The 12894-nt window shown below is 35.7% G+C and overlaps 1 long non-coding RNA gene across 2 annotated transcripts; it reads right to left on the reverse strand.

Moving 5' to 3' along the window:
* Nucleotides 1-9109: 9109 nt before the first annotated feature.
* LOC104103760 (uncharacterized) lies at nucleotides 9110-9782 on the reverse strand. Of its 2 annotated transcripts, none has more exons than XR_011411546.1 (2): nucleotides 9636-9782; nucleotides 9110-9421 (listed from the first exon to the last, which is right to left on the reverse strand). It is a non-coding gene; the product is annotated as an uncharacterized lncRNA (long non-coding RNA). The 2 variants fall into 2 exon arrangements; XR_004508957.2 differs by having other exon boundaries at nucleotides 9594-9782.
* Between the last annotated feature and the right edge of the window lie 3112 nt (nucleotides 9783-12894).

Consider the following 12894-nt stretch of genomic DNA (forward strand, 5'->3'; position numbering starts at 1 on the left):
TATGCTCCGGAAGTATCACGGCGATCCGTCTCACGTGTTGGATTTCAGCCCAATCCAGTTGGACAAGGATCTATCTTATGTTGAGGAGCCAGTGACTATTTTGGACATGCAGGTTCAGAAGCTGAGGTCAAAGAACATTGTTTCTGTGAAGGTTCAGTGGAGAGGTCAGCCGGTCAAGGAGGCGACTTGGGAGACCGATCATGATATGCACAGCATTTATCCTCATTTTTTCACCACTTTAGGCATGTCTCTATACTCGTTCAAGGACAAACGTTTGTTTTAAGAGGGGGAGGATGGGGATGTGACGACCCGACCGGTCGTCTCGAGAGTTGTAGACCCATTTCCCCATTTTCTACTTTTATTGTGTTCTACATCTATTATATGATTTACCGGGTTGGTTGGTTCGGGTCCGGAGTGATATCGGAGTGAATTGAGACACTTAGTCTCTCAATTGGAAGCTTAAGTTGGAACAAGTCGACTGAATGTCGACATATGTGTAAACGGCCTCGAATTTGAATTTTTATGGTTCTATTAGCCCTTTTTGGTGATTTTGGACTTAGCAGCACATCCGAAAAGTGATTTGGAGGTCTGTAGTAGAATTTGACTTGAATTGACGAAAGTTGAATTTTTGGCAAATTTGACCGGAAGTGGAATTTTTTATATCGGGGTCGGAATCTGATTCTGAAAGTTGGAGTAGGTCCATAATGTTGAATATGACTTGTGTGCAAAATTTGAGGTCAATCGCACGTGGTTTGATAGGTTTCAGCGCCGTTTGTGAAATTTAGAAGTTTAGAAGTTCATTAGGCTTGAATCTATGTGTAATCCGTATTTTTGATGTTGTTTGGGGTGATTTGAGGGTTTTACTAAGTTCATATTGGGTTATAAGACTTGTTGGTATGTTTGGTTGAGGTCCCGGGGGCCTCGGGTGTGTTTCAGATGCTTAATGGGTTAAAATTGGGACTTAGGTAATTGCTGAGTTTACTGGTGTTCTAGTGTTACGCACCTGCGGTGGGGAGACCGCAGGTGCGGACCCCCTGAAGCGAAGAGAAGGACGCAGGTGCAGGCAAGGCCGCTGAGTTTACTGGTATTCTAGTGTTTCGCACCTGCGGTGGCGAACCCGCAGATGCGAAAAAGGGAAGTTTGGGCATTTACGCAGAAACGGACGAAGGGCCGCAGAATAGACTTCGCAGGTGCGAGACCTGGAGTGCAAGTGCGAGCCTAGTGTTTTTAGTGGGTTCCATAGGTGCGGATACTTTTGCGCAGGATCGGTTTCGCATGTGCGGAAATAAGGCCGCATGTGCGAAAGGCCTAGGCAGAACATATAAATACGGGACTTCGAGATTTTTCACCATTTTCACTATTTTGAGCTCGGATTTTGGAGGTTTTTGAAGTGATTACTGAGGTAAGCTCCGTGTGTCAATTTATCTTCAATAATGATATTTGTTCACTGATTCTTCACCTAATTAGTGAGTTTTTAAAGTGAAATTTGGGGGTTTAGGGCTAGGGAAATTGGAGAGTGAATTTTGAGGATTTGGCTGATCAAATGGTGTCGGATTTTGATAAATTTGGTATGGTTAGACTTGTGAGTGAATGGGATTTCGGGTTTTGTGACTTTCGTCGGATTTCGAGACGTGGTCCCGGGAGCAGGGTCGAGCCTATTTCGGATTTTGGCTTATAATTTTATGTTTTTCTTGTGGAATTGATTCCTTTAGCCTATATTAATTATTTCGTACTACTTGTGGCTAGATTCGAGGAATTTGGAGACTAATTCGAGGGGCAAAGGCATTTTAGAGTAGGATTTTGCGCGGTTTGAGGTAAGTAATAATCTTAAATATGGTCCTGAGGGTGTGAAACCCTAGATTTTGGTATGATGTGATTATTTTGGAGGTGACGCACATGCTAGGTGACGGGCGTGCACCGTGGGGGATTGTGACTTAGTCCGTCCCGTGAGACTGTAAAGTCGAATAGCTTATTGTTAATTACATGTTCCCTCTGTCTTCTAGAAATTTGACTGCCATTCATGTTAGAAACCATGCTTAGGCCATATGGTATCACTGTTGGGACCCGCAGCGGTAGGGTACTTGTTGAATTAGCTGCTATTTATTGTCTTGTACTTAGTCACAGTTTTACTTGCGTGTCATATCTCTGTTTCCTCTTGTTTTCTTGTTGATACTTGTTATTATCTCTTTTGGGCTGATTCGTATGATTTCTGAGAGCACGAGAGCCTGGAGAGGTTAGTGACTGAGATAGGGCCTGAATGTCGAGCTATGAGCTATGTGAGGTATATAGATCGGGTTGCACGCCGCAACGAACCTGAGGGCTGAATATATATGGATCGAGTTGCACGCCGCAACGAGCCTTATGGTTATTTATGGATTGTGGATCGGGTTGCACGCCGCAACAAGCCTTATGGATACTTATATGATTGGATCGGGCTGCACGCCGTAGCGGTATAACGCTTGGGCTGAAGGAGCGCCTCCGGAGTATGTACACCCCCAGTGAGCGCACGTACCTATTGAGTGTGATTATTGAGGGCTGAGAGCCGGGTGTTTGAGCTATTGAGAGCTTGAGTGATTGTTACCTTGAGAGGTTGCATTTGTTTCCTTTGTTGATGCACTTAGCTGAATTATGTCATTGTTCTGAACTTCTGGAAAATATTGTATCCGGTTTATCTGAACTTAGTAAATGTACAATTGATTGAACTTATATTGCCGAAATTGAATCATGTCTACTTTCATTGCTGGAATTTATGAAGTGAACGGTAATTGTATAGATCGTCACTACTTCTTAGTTCCTTATTTATTTTTGTTACTTACTGAGTTGGTTGTACTCACGCTACACCCTACACTTCATGTGTAGATCCAGGTGTATCCGGTCACGGAGGACATTGATCTCGTGCGTGGTTAAGTATCGGAGATTCGCGAGGTAGCTGCCGGCGTTCGCAGTCCTTGTCTCTCATTTCTTGTTATCTTTCTTTTCTGTATTGGCATTTAGACACAGACTCTTGTAGACAATGTTTCTTAAACTGGTTGTTTAGATGCTCATGACTTGGCGACACTCCGATGTTTGGGGCTATTTTTCCGCGTTGTATTTTGAGTTTAACTCCTGTTTTTATGAAAACTCTGTCATATCAAGTTTTTGGTTTATTTTGTGAAACATTTGAAGTATTTTGAAAAAAAATGGCTTGCCTAGTATCATCGATAGGCGCCATCACGGCATGTAAAGTTTTTGGGTCGTCACAATTTACCCCTACAATCAGCAAACTTTTAAAAATACCCCTTGATCTGTTAAGTAATTCAAAATCTCCCAAATTCCTTTTATTGAAATCACTTGTTGTTTTTCTTGGTCCACTATTTTTAAAAATTACTATTGATGTGAATGCTAAAGTTACTAGACTATACAATTTTTTCATAATGTTTTTTAATTATCAATGCACCATTTCTCTTTTTTTGTAATAAATAAAATTGGTTTAAAATTTTATTTATTTTTTAATCATATACACACCGTAGAATTTAGTGGGTCTATTTATTGTATATTATATGCAACCGATCATAATGTATGTACATGTATATTCAAATATATTTTGTCATTGCTTGGTTAGTATAGAGTTCGATCGACTAACTTAAGAGTGCACAATGTGTAGGCATTTAATTAAAACAAAATTGAATTAGACAATGTAAAGTCTCCGAGGAACTTCAACTTCAATCACTAATACTTGCAAAGTATCCATAAATTTGGTGCAACGAATTCATTAAAATTGGAATGTTGTAAATACTTTTAGAATTTAGTTTAATTTACTATACTTTATTTATTCGATTGTATTATTTAATATTTTTTTTCTAATTCAGAAAGCTGATAAATGCCAATTATTTCAAAAATTGTGGACCAAGAAGAACAACAAGTGATTTAAATAAAAGAAATTTGGGAGATTTTGGACTACTTAACAGTTCAAGGGGTATTTTTTTAGAGTTTGTTGATTGTAGGGGTAAATTTGGCTAGATAGTACAACGGTAGGGGTAAATTTGGTCCGATAATATAACAGAGGTTAAATGTAAACAATATATGAAAGTAGATGGGATACATTTAGCCATTTTCCCTCCAATTAAAGGGTATAATTGAATAAAAATATAACGGTAGGGGCTGACCAAACTATTCTAACAATACCTCCCAATGGCCTATGAACACCTTCGCTAATAATGGAAAATGGCTGGCGTTGCAGATTTCCACTCATCAATAGCACAATGTTTGTGTGCCATATCGTTCTAGAATAGTACTATCACTTTACGTTTAGATCACACGTGGTGACTTAAATATATTGTAATTAATGAACCAATATTATGCCATAACTCATACCTCTATTGTTACTTTTAGTCAACTTAAAGAAGCGAGCAGAAGCAAAATGTTCTTTAGCCTATTTCTCCCACGGCTTTGGCCGCCTTATTCCGTCACCTGAGAGTTGAGATCTATGTTAGTACCGGCAAAGCTGGTCTCTTGCTTCCCAACCGACCTTCTCAAAGTTGACAAAACAAAGGTTATTTCTGAATGACCTTTTTGGTTCGCGAAATTTAGGTCCAGGGTTTCCAGCTTATTACAATTTTTGTGTAAATCCTTATTAGAGGACAAAAATGAAGAGGATTATAGATACTTATCCCAAGTTATACTATGTTGAATGTTTTTTTCTCTTCGATTTAGTGATGATTTTTAACAGAGCCATATATTGATTTTCATCAATTAAATTGTAATTTCATAAGGTAGCTGCTATCTTGTATCAGCAAAGCTACCAGGTAATTTTGTACTCCGAGATTAGACTGTCCTCTCAGTCTCTCCTAGGATTTGAACCTTGGTATCCAGCTAGAACTCTTAGATTCATGTGTTTCTATAACTCACGTTTTGAAGGTTGATTTTTATTGGACTTTGCAGGCATGCCTTTTCTACTTGGTACGTGGAGAACTTAACCCTGTTTGTAAGATCATGAGTTACTGCCTAATTTTGTATATGCCATAGGACTTCTGATCAGCAATGGTATTGGTTAACATGATAGACTAGCAGTCAAGTATAGTCATAGAATATAAGGAATTTAGATCTTGTGTGCGCAAATCTTTTTGTGATTATTTTAGCACCTCAGTCCTTTATTTTCAAAGAGTAGGTTAAATTATTGACTCAATTATTCCTCATTATCTTCTTTTGCTTCTCGCTGGAGCAGCAAGAAGAGGAGAGAGGGTAAATTTATGCAGTGAAAACTTCACTTGCTCACTGATTGAAAAAAAGCATGTTACTCTCCTCTTATTAATTATATTGGTAATTTCTTTTTTACAAAGAGTTTTGACTAGCTATGTGTTACATAAAGTAATTGCTGTAAGCTATTCGTATGTCTGTTTTATTAATTCATATAATTCTACACATTCATCAGGTAGTTTTACCTTGTAATCTTGATTGAATTAGGGGTTGTTGCAGTCACAGTTTTGAGTGATACATTTTATTGCATTTTGTTCATATATTTGGCTGTTTTTATTCTGGACAGAGGATGATACCAACATCCCCGCCAAGGATAAAATACCTATTGTGCTGTTTCGTTGGCATTTTTGTGATCGTGAATGGCAATTTTCATGTAAGCATATGAATACAACCTGTGAGTATCCCTCAATTCTCAATATTGCTTTATGAATTACTTTGTTATAGTGATTGCGCTTTTGCGGTTGAAGAATCCCAAACTGGAAAGGCTTCAACTACTTCTGAGGGGTTATCTATGAAACTTTTCATTTCTTACGTTAGACAGTAGCCCGTATATCAAAGTTCACTTTCCTACCCACATATGTTTCTCTTGTGGCTCTATAGTCAAATTACTCAAGGCCACACATATACAGAACGTTTGCCAATGATATGAGATATGGGCTTTCTGTGATAGTTGTAAACACAAATGCATCAAGATAGTGCCTGACAGAGGCCATAAAGGAAAAGAGAAAATAACACAATAATTTTGGCATCGTTTCTTTTGTTTATTACTTGCTAAATATGCCACTGTAGTTGCCGTACAAAGAAGATTGGAGTATAAATAAGAGAATCTTTTCACTAATAATCTATTAAGGTATAAATACTGTTTTAAGTAAAGAATCAAGGATATTAAACATAGAGTTTTTGAGGCTGGAAGAGACGAGTACTCTTTTGGTAAAACTCGGTTCAATTATCTCTCGGATTTGCAGGATTTGTTGTCTTTAATTAAAGCCACATCCTGAGGAACTTTTGGTTGTATCTGATATCAGTATATCCCTTCCAGGTAATGTAGTGAGTTATGTCATTACTTCTTCATTTAACAGATGAATAGAGGATTACACATAGGTTCATATTGTTAGAACATACACAGCGGAAGCTAGCATACAAACCAGACATCAAATACATGTAAACTAGACAATGATATAATTACTCGATTAGAAGCACTAACCTCTTGAAATCGTTGCACAAATCCTCCATACAGCAAGAATCCAGGGCTGCAGTCTTCTGCTATGGTCCTAATAAGACCTTGGACGAATTTGCTTTGAGTGGGCAAAAACAATACAACTCTAAAAGTGAGTTATTGGGTGAAAATGTCTTCCTTAAGTAGACACGTTTTCAGCCAAAAATTAGGCTCTCAAAAACGTGTAGAATTCTATTTGCACAAGTAGAATCCTACTCTAACTCTACCGGATGACTTTTCTCCCAAGTCACTTTTTACCCAAGTCAGTCCAGATTTTTACTAGGCATAGCAGGGACCACAGAAATAATAAGAGGCTACTAATTATAGTATTAATTCGAAATTTTGCATGAATTAATTCTTACTATAATTAATTGCAGTTTATTTCACTAAAAAACTGCAATTGAACTCCTCAATATGAGTTTCGAAAATTCACTAACGCTTATTTTAACTCCCCATGTTAAGATCCCAAATACCAGTTAATTAAATTAAATCACTGAAAATTTAATTTAATCAACTAATTAAATCTTTTATAATTCTGCTTAAACTATTTCATGTGACGGATACAAAATCCACCGGCCGAGTTTTCACATGAAAACTTATAAGCTTACATGAAAGGGGTATCATCAAACTCAAAACCGAGCCATGGATTCTATCTACTAATTATTATTTCACAAATGTTATTCATTATTGTCCAATCTATTAGGCATACACTAACTCTGAATAGAGTTGTACCTTTTAATAAATCAAAACAATAAACAAATCACATTGATCATAATAATTATATCAAGATTAGGAGTATAAGCTCATTTTAATGAATAAGAGAAAATGTTTTATATATATTCAGTACAAATTTTTTGTCTACTTGGTTCGTTCAATATACACTAAGTATACTAGCACAAGAAGTTGGAGTAAAATCACTCCCATAATCAAGACAAATTATATTATAATCTTGTGCTACAATCATCAAGATATTTTGTCCAATAATATCTTTGATTGTGAACATAGTTTATTAATTATGTGAACCGACAATTTAATCTTCTGTGCATGAGCTAAAACTCCATACACTAAATTGTCTACTACATAACTAAAAGGACACACATGTAACAAATGATCTATTTTAAAAGGTACTTTATTGAATTGAATAAATTAAATAAACAATTGTTCCATGGGAGCTAAATGGGAATGGAGATTCAGGTGAGCTAAATGATCGGTTTTGACTAGTAGAAGCCAGTATACAATGTGATATGATAACACTGTGATCTCTAAGAAGGTGCCTTGATTCTCTCTGAATTATGAGGTCGAATGCCAAAATTGATTTTAAGATTTCTGAATTTGTGTTCTCTTTTGCTTGATTCTCATCGACTAAGGTGAATTTTCTTAAACATTCCCCCTCCTCTCTATGAACAATAGCTGTAATTTGTTACATTTTTCCGTAGTTAGAGTAGAGAAGTCATCACCAAGTAATTCATTCTCTCTTTAGAATAGAGAAGTCACTGATTAATTCATTCTCTCTGTCAATCTTTTTAGCTAATATTGAGCGCTGAATTCTTCTTGCTTTTAAGTGAGAAAATTGCTTTAGTTTGCATTTTTACTTGATTTCTTTTGAATTTTTTTTACATTTAGGTTGTGCTTTGTCTTACCATATTGGAAGAACCTAAGCAGAGGGAAAAGGAAGAAATAATTGTCAGATTGTTGTCTTTTTTCTTATGTGTTGAGTATAGGTTGTCTTTTTTCTTATGTGTTGATTATTTCAGCATTTATTGTGAATATACTTTTCTTAGTCGATGCAAATATGGTTCTCTTTTCCCTTTTTATTCTTTTTGGTCTTAAACTTTCAGCTTAGATTTGTTTTCCTTGTGAGAATTTACTCACTTATGGTTATGGATGCCTTGAGTGCAATGATTCCGATACTATGACGGTTAAGAAACCTGGAGAAGAATAGTTTAGCTGAATTAGTTTTAGTTATGTTCTTATCTAATTCAACAAGGTTTTTCGTTGACATTCCAAAGCATAGGGGATTACTAAAGTCTCATCAACTTTGTCAAATGTAGGATCCCCAATTTATAGTATCCTCCAGAATGATTCCCATGAAGGTAAGCAAACATATTGCTGCTTTGTTTGATGTATCTCTCTACTAATTTGAATTTAAGATCGGTAAGAGTTATAGATTCTATTTGAAATTTCTGTTTCAGGTTCATTAAACAAGTACCACAATCGCACGCTTTAAGGAAGAATGCAAGGAAATACACGAGGTCATTTTATCTACAAGGTTAAACCATTAACTTTTTCTGTGCTATTTGGACGTTTACAATACAATCTAAACATCGTATTGTCATTTTAGCCATACAGGGGTGAAATGGTGACTCTGATAACTGGGTATTACAAAAGTTCTTTGGTATACATGTTTATTGCGTTCTCAAGCCAGGTGGCTTCTATTCCAACAAATACCCTTAACATAATTCTAGAAGCATCCTTGATAACACGTTATTGTTATTTAATACTTATAATTCGAAAAAAAAAACTATTCGTCATATCCAATACTATTAGTTAGCATAAGCAAACTATAGATCCACAAAATTTCACCATATAAAGAAACATTCAGAGCAGCAAAATCAGCTCGCCGGTATTAAAAAAGCACAAGTCTCCTATCGCCAAGGCTGAAATAAAATTTGTGGATTTAATTACTCTAAATAAGGTCAGTCAAGCATATCATCAAACATCTATGATGCATAGTCCACTTAAACAATTATTATTGATAATCACATTATAAAAAACAAAATTACCCACAAAAGAAGAAGAAGAGGAAGAGGAACAGAAAGTGAAAGAACTGAAGAAAAAGAATATGGGTGCATCTTCGTCTTCTAACATTTTTGTCACACAAGCTGGTAAAGTAATCATACCCAGTGTATATTAGCATCAGATCACCCATCCTCCTCTTTCATTGCTTATCTCTTCCTTTCTAGAATCGATCTGTAGTATAGCACAAATCAAGTTTTCAGTAAAACAATTTAATTTTGAAGTGATAAATTAGTAGGAAAGATATACATAATGCATGTCCGAAACAAGTATAATCACTGATATGCATGTAAAAATTCTAGTAAGAAATTATTCAAAACAATAGAAAAATTAAACATATACTCACCAAACAGTAATTGCCAACAGAGAAATTGCATAAATAACTCACCAGAAAAAAGATGGATAAGCTTTGAAAGAGTGAAGATCAAATCACGAACTAAGTTAAAAAATTCTGAATAGAAAACCCAGAAACGAGGCTAAGAAATCGTACCAAAGGAGAAAGAAAAGGTAAGAGGGAGAGAAAGGCTCTGGAAGATTGGAGAAAATTCTAGAAAGTACGGATATAGATATGAAGGAAGAAGAAATGTATAAAACAGGTGTCACCAATAACTACACGTATTTGATAGTTAAACGTGGGTTTATATTTTTACAATTACGTATTTACCCTTGGTCGTCCAAAAACCTTCACTTATTAATATGTTAAATAAATATTTGGATTGTATTAACTTGCTTAAAGAGGCACTCAGTGTGGAGAAACATTTAAGAATGTATTTATTTGTTAAGAAACTCTTCATGTGATCCTCTGGAGAATGTGTTCATGAAATATAGTTTTGGAAGGTGTTTTCTTTTATTATGAAGAATTGTATGCTAAGATGATTATTCGTGTGGTTAAAAAAGTTTGCGGACGTAGTTGTTCAGCCTCAAATGTGAGGTGCACAGAATTCTCTTGCTGCACTTTTGGTAAACTCGAAAGATATCTTCTATTTAGAAAAGCTTAATTGGTTTATGTTCTTTTTCTTGTTTAAATGATTTGAAGTGAACTGAGAATCTTGTACCAGATAGTTGTTAACATAAATACTCGGATGATTTGCAGACAGTGTCATATTCCTACGTAGCTGTATTTTGTAGAGTGTTAAACGTATTAAACCGAAATGAAAGGTGACTGCATGTGCTTTGTGGTAATGTTGCTGCATACGGTGTTTATGAACTACTAAGTTGTTTTAATTAATGTTTGTTGGTTCAGAGATTATTACACCTAGTTTTGTAACTTCCTATACCGACATGGTACTGCAATTCTTTTATCCGTCCGTGATTACATGTACATTATTGACAAAACAAAGTTATTTGCTGTCCTTATTTTCAGAAACTCCAAGCACTGTCAACCTAAAAAGGTAAGTTATGCTATTTTACTTAACGCAATCAATTTGCATAAACTATTATTTTGTACATGATTGATAAAAGCTATTATTTTGTATGTGTCATTAGTATGAGTGAAGTGTTCTGTGTCATTGTTAAGTTATTTGTGGTCTTCACTTTAATAATACCATGATATAATTTATGTCGTTTGTGTTTGCTTTGTCGTGCACACTTTGAATGAGGAAGCTCTGCTTTTCGTTGTCTCTATTTGGGATCTGGTGTTAGAAAAAAAAACAGTGAAACAAAAGCCCTTTCTGATAAATTTGTCAATCGATGTAGCTGTTGAACTTAGCTTTATTAAGGTAAGAGTATCAATATTCTGAAAACAGTAGTTCTGAAATGAAATTAAGATGACTTACACTTACAGATTTCGTCTTTTTGAGCATTCTGTTATTAATGATAAAGCGATACCTGCATCGTCCTTCTAATGTCATAAGAGACTCATCTTCCCTCTTGAAAGAGGTTTAAAGTACCACTTCTTTTATTGATATAGTCTATAAAACGATGATTAATTGTGATTGTGTGCACAATTGCCTACGCTTCTGCCTTCTGCCTCTGTTCAGCTCTGCTAATTGACTTAATTAGACACGTTCTTCAGATAAGAGCTTAAATTACAATGCAAAAATAAATACCCACTATTGTTAATCTACTTGAGTACACCCGCTGATAACTGAAAATTGAATAGTCTCATAAGTGACTACTGTACTGTCCTAAATCCAGGGCAACCTACCTGTATTGCTCGGACTCTCCGAAAATGTCTCCGGATGCGTGTTTGATCCTCCAAAAGTAGTATATTTTTGGAGAATCGGACACGGGTAGAATCTTACAACATTTTGTAGAGTCCGCGCAATATAGCAACCTACCCACTTCATTCTTGGACATATGGATGTACTCCTCCATCGCCTTTATAAGGCATCATCATTAGTAGCAGGGTCCATCACTAAAAAAATCCTCCTTTTCTCCGGTAACTAGGTTATGAAAATGATATAGACCGAGTACTTTTAGCAGTTGGAATAGGTTTAGTTAGTAATTTTTAGTTTTGTTTTATGTCTAAATGGTAAACTATTTCTTTGTTCCTTTTCTGTTTACCAAACTTGAACTAGACTTTCCTTTTTCGTTCAGCTTGTAATTTTTCTAATAACCTGCTCAATAATTAGACTTGTCCAAATTAGAGCCTTACCCCTGTTTGAAGTACTATATTCCCTTGAGACAAGTTGGGAATATTTGTTGTACTACCATTTAGGAATTTTGATATGCTTGATGTGTTTCTTTAACTATTAGTCTGATTGGCAGTTTAAGATTCAGGTTACGATTGCGGGAACATCATTCATTCACAACAAATGCAACAGTTGAATTTTGTTTTGCTGTAGAATTTTTATGGTATCACTATCAGTATAGTGTAGATAATGAAGGACAATTATGATTCAACTTTATCATAGAATGAGACCCTAATTGGTTTGATATTATGCCATCCAATTGCTATATGATATGAATTCCCTTTCTACCATGACTGCAAAGACACCAGAAGATCTTCAGTACAAACTTAACTTTTATCTTTATTCTTTTAAATTATGTAAAATGTCATATATTATGAACTATATATGATTTTGCTTAATAACCTACGGTATATATTAAAGCAGCATGTCAGACTGTTGTGGCGCTAAACGCGGGTGAGATTTCTTTGTCGTCGAATGCAAACCCCTCTGTCTCTCTCTCTCTCTCTCTAGGGACTATCTTCCGATGAGACGAAGGGTATAGAAGGGGTGATGAGCTTCAACATTCTATTTCCGTTGCCATTGTCCATTTTAGTAGATGAGTACTCTCGTTAGTGTCCAAATGCATACCTTGTACATGTAAATAAGTACTTATATTTTTTTTTCCACCATCAGACCGAAACTAGACATCGACGATTGAAAGCCATTAGAAATCGTCGTGTAAAAATTTCTTGAATTTATCTGGTGCTTCATATTTTCTTGCATCAAATAATTCAAAGAAACTTTGGTGAAGTCATCGAGAAACATTTAACTATATGATTAGTGAAGGTACTGAGGTACGGCGAATGACATTTATGTAATTAAATCAAAAGTGAGGGCGAGTTCGAAACCACTTCTGGTTCTCCATTCTGTTCCACAGACCCACTTGGAAATTTGGCTTTGTATTATGTAAGTAAATTTTGGTTCTCATTTCTTTTCTCACTCTCTCTCTTCTCTTGGGTTTCTTCTTCCGCACAT

The sequence above is a fragment of the Nicotiana tomentosiformis genome, chromosome 10 (assembly GCF_000390325.3).
Source record: "Nicotiana tomentosiformis chromosome 10, ASM39032v3, whole genome shotgun sequence".
NCBI classification, from domain to species: domain Eukaryota; kingdom Viridiplantae; phylum Streptophyta; class Magnoliopsida; order Solanales; family Solanaceae; genus Nicotiana; species Nicotiana tomentosiformis.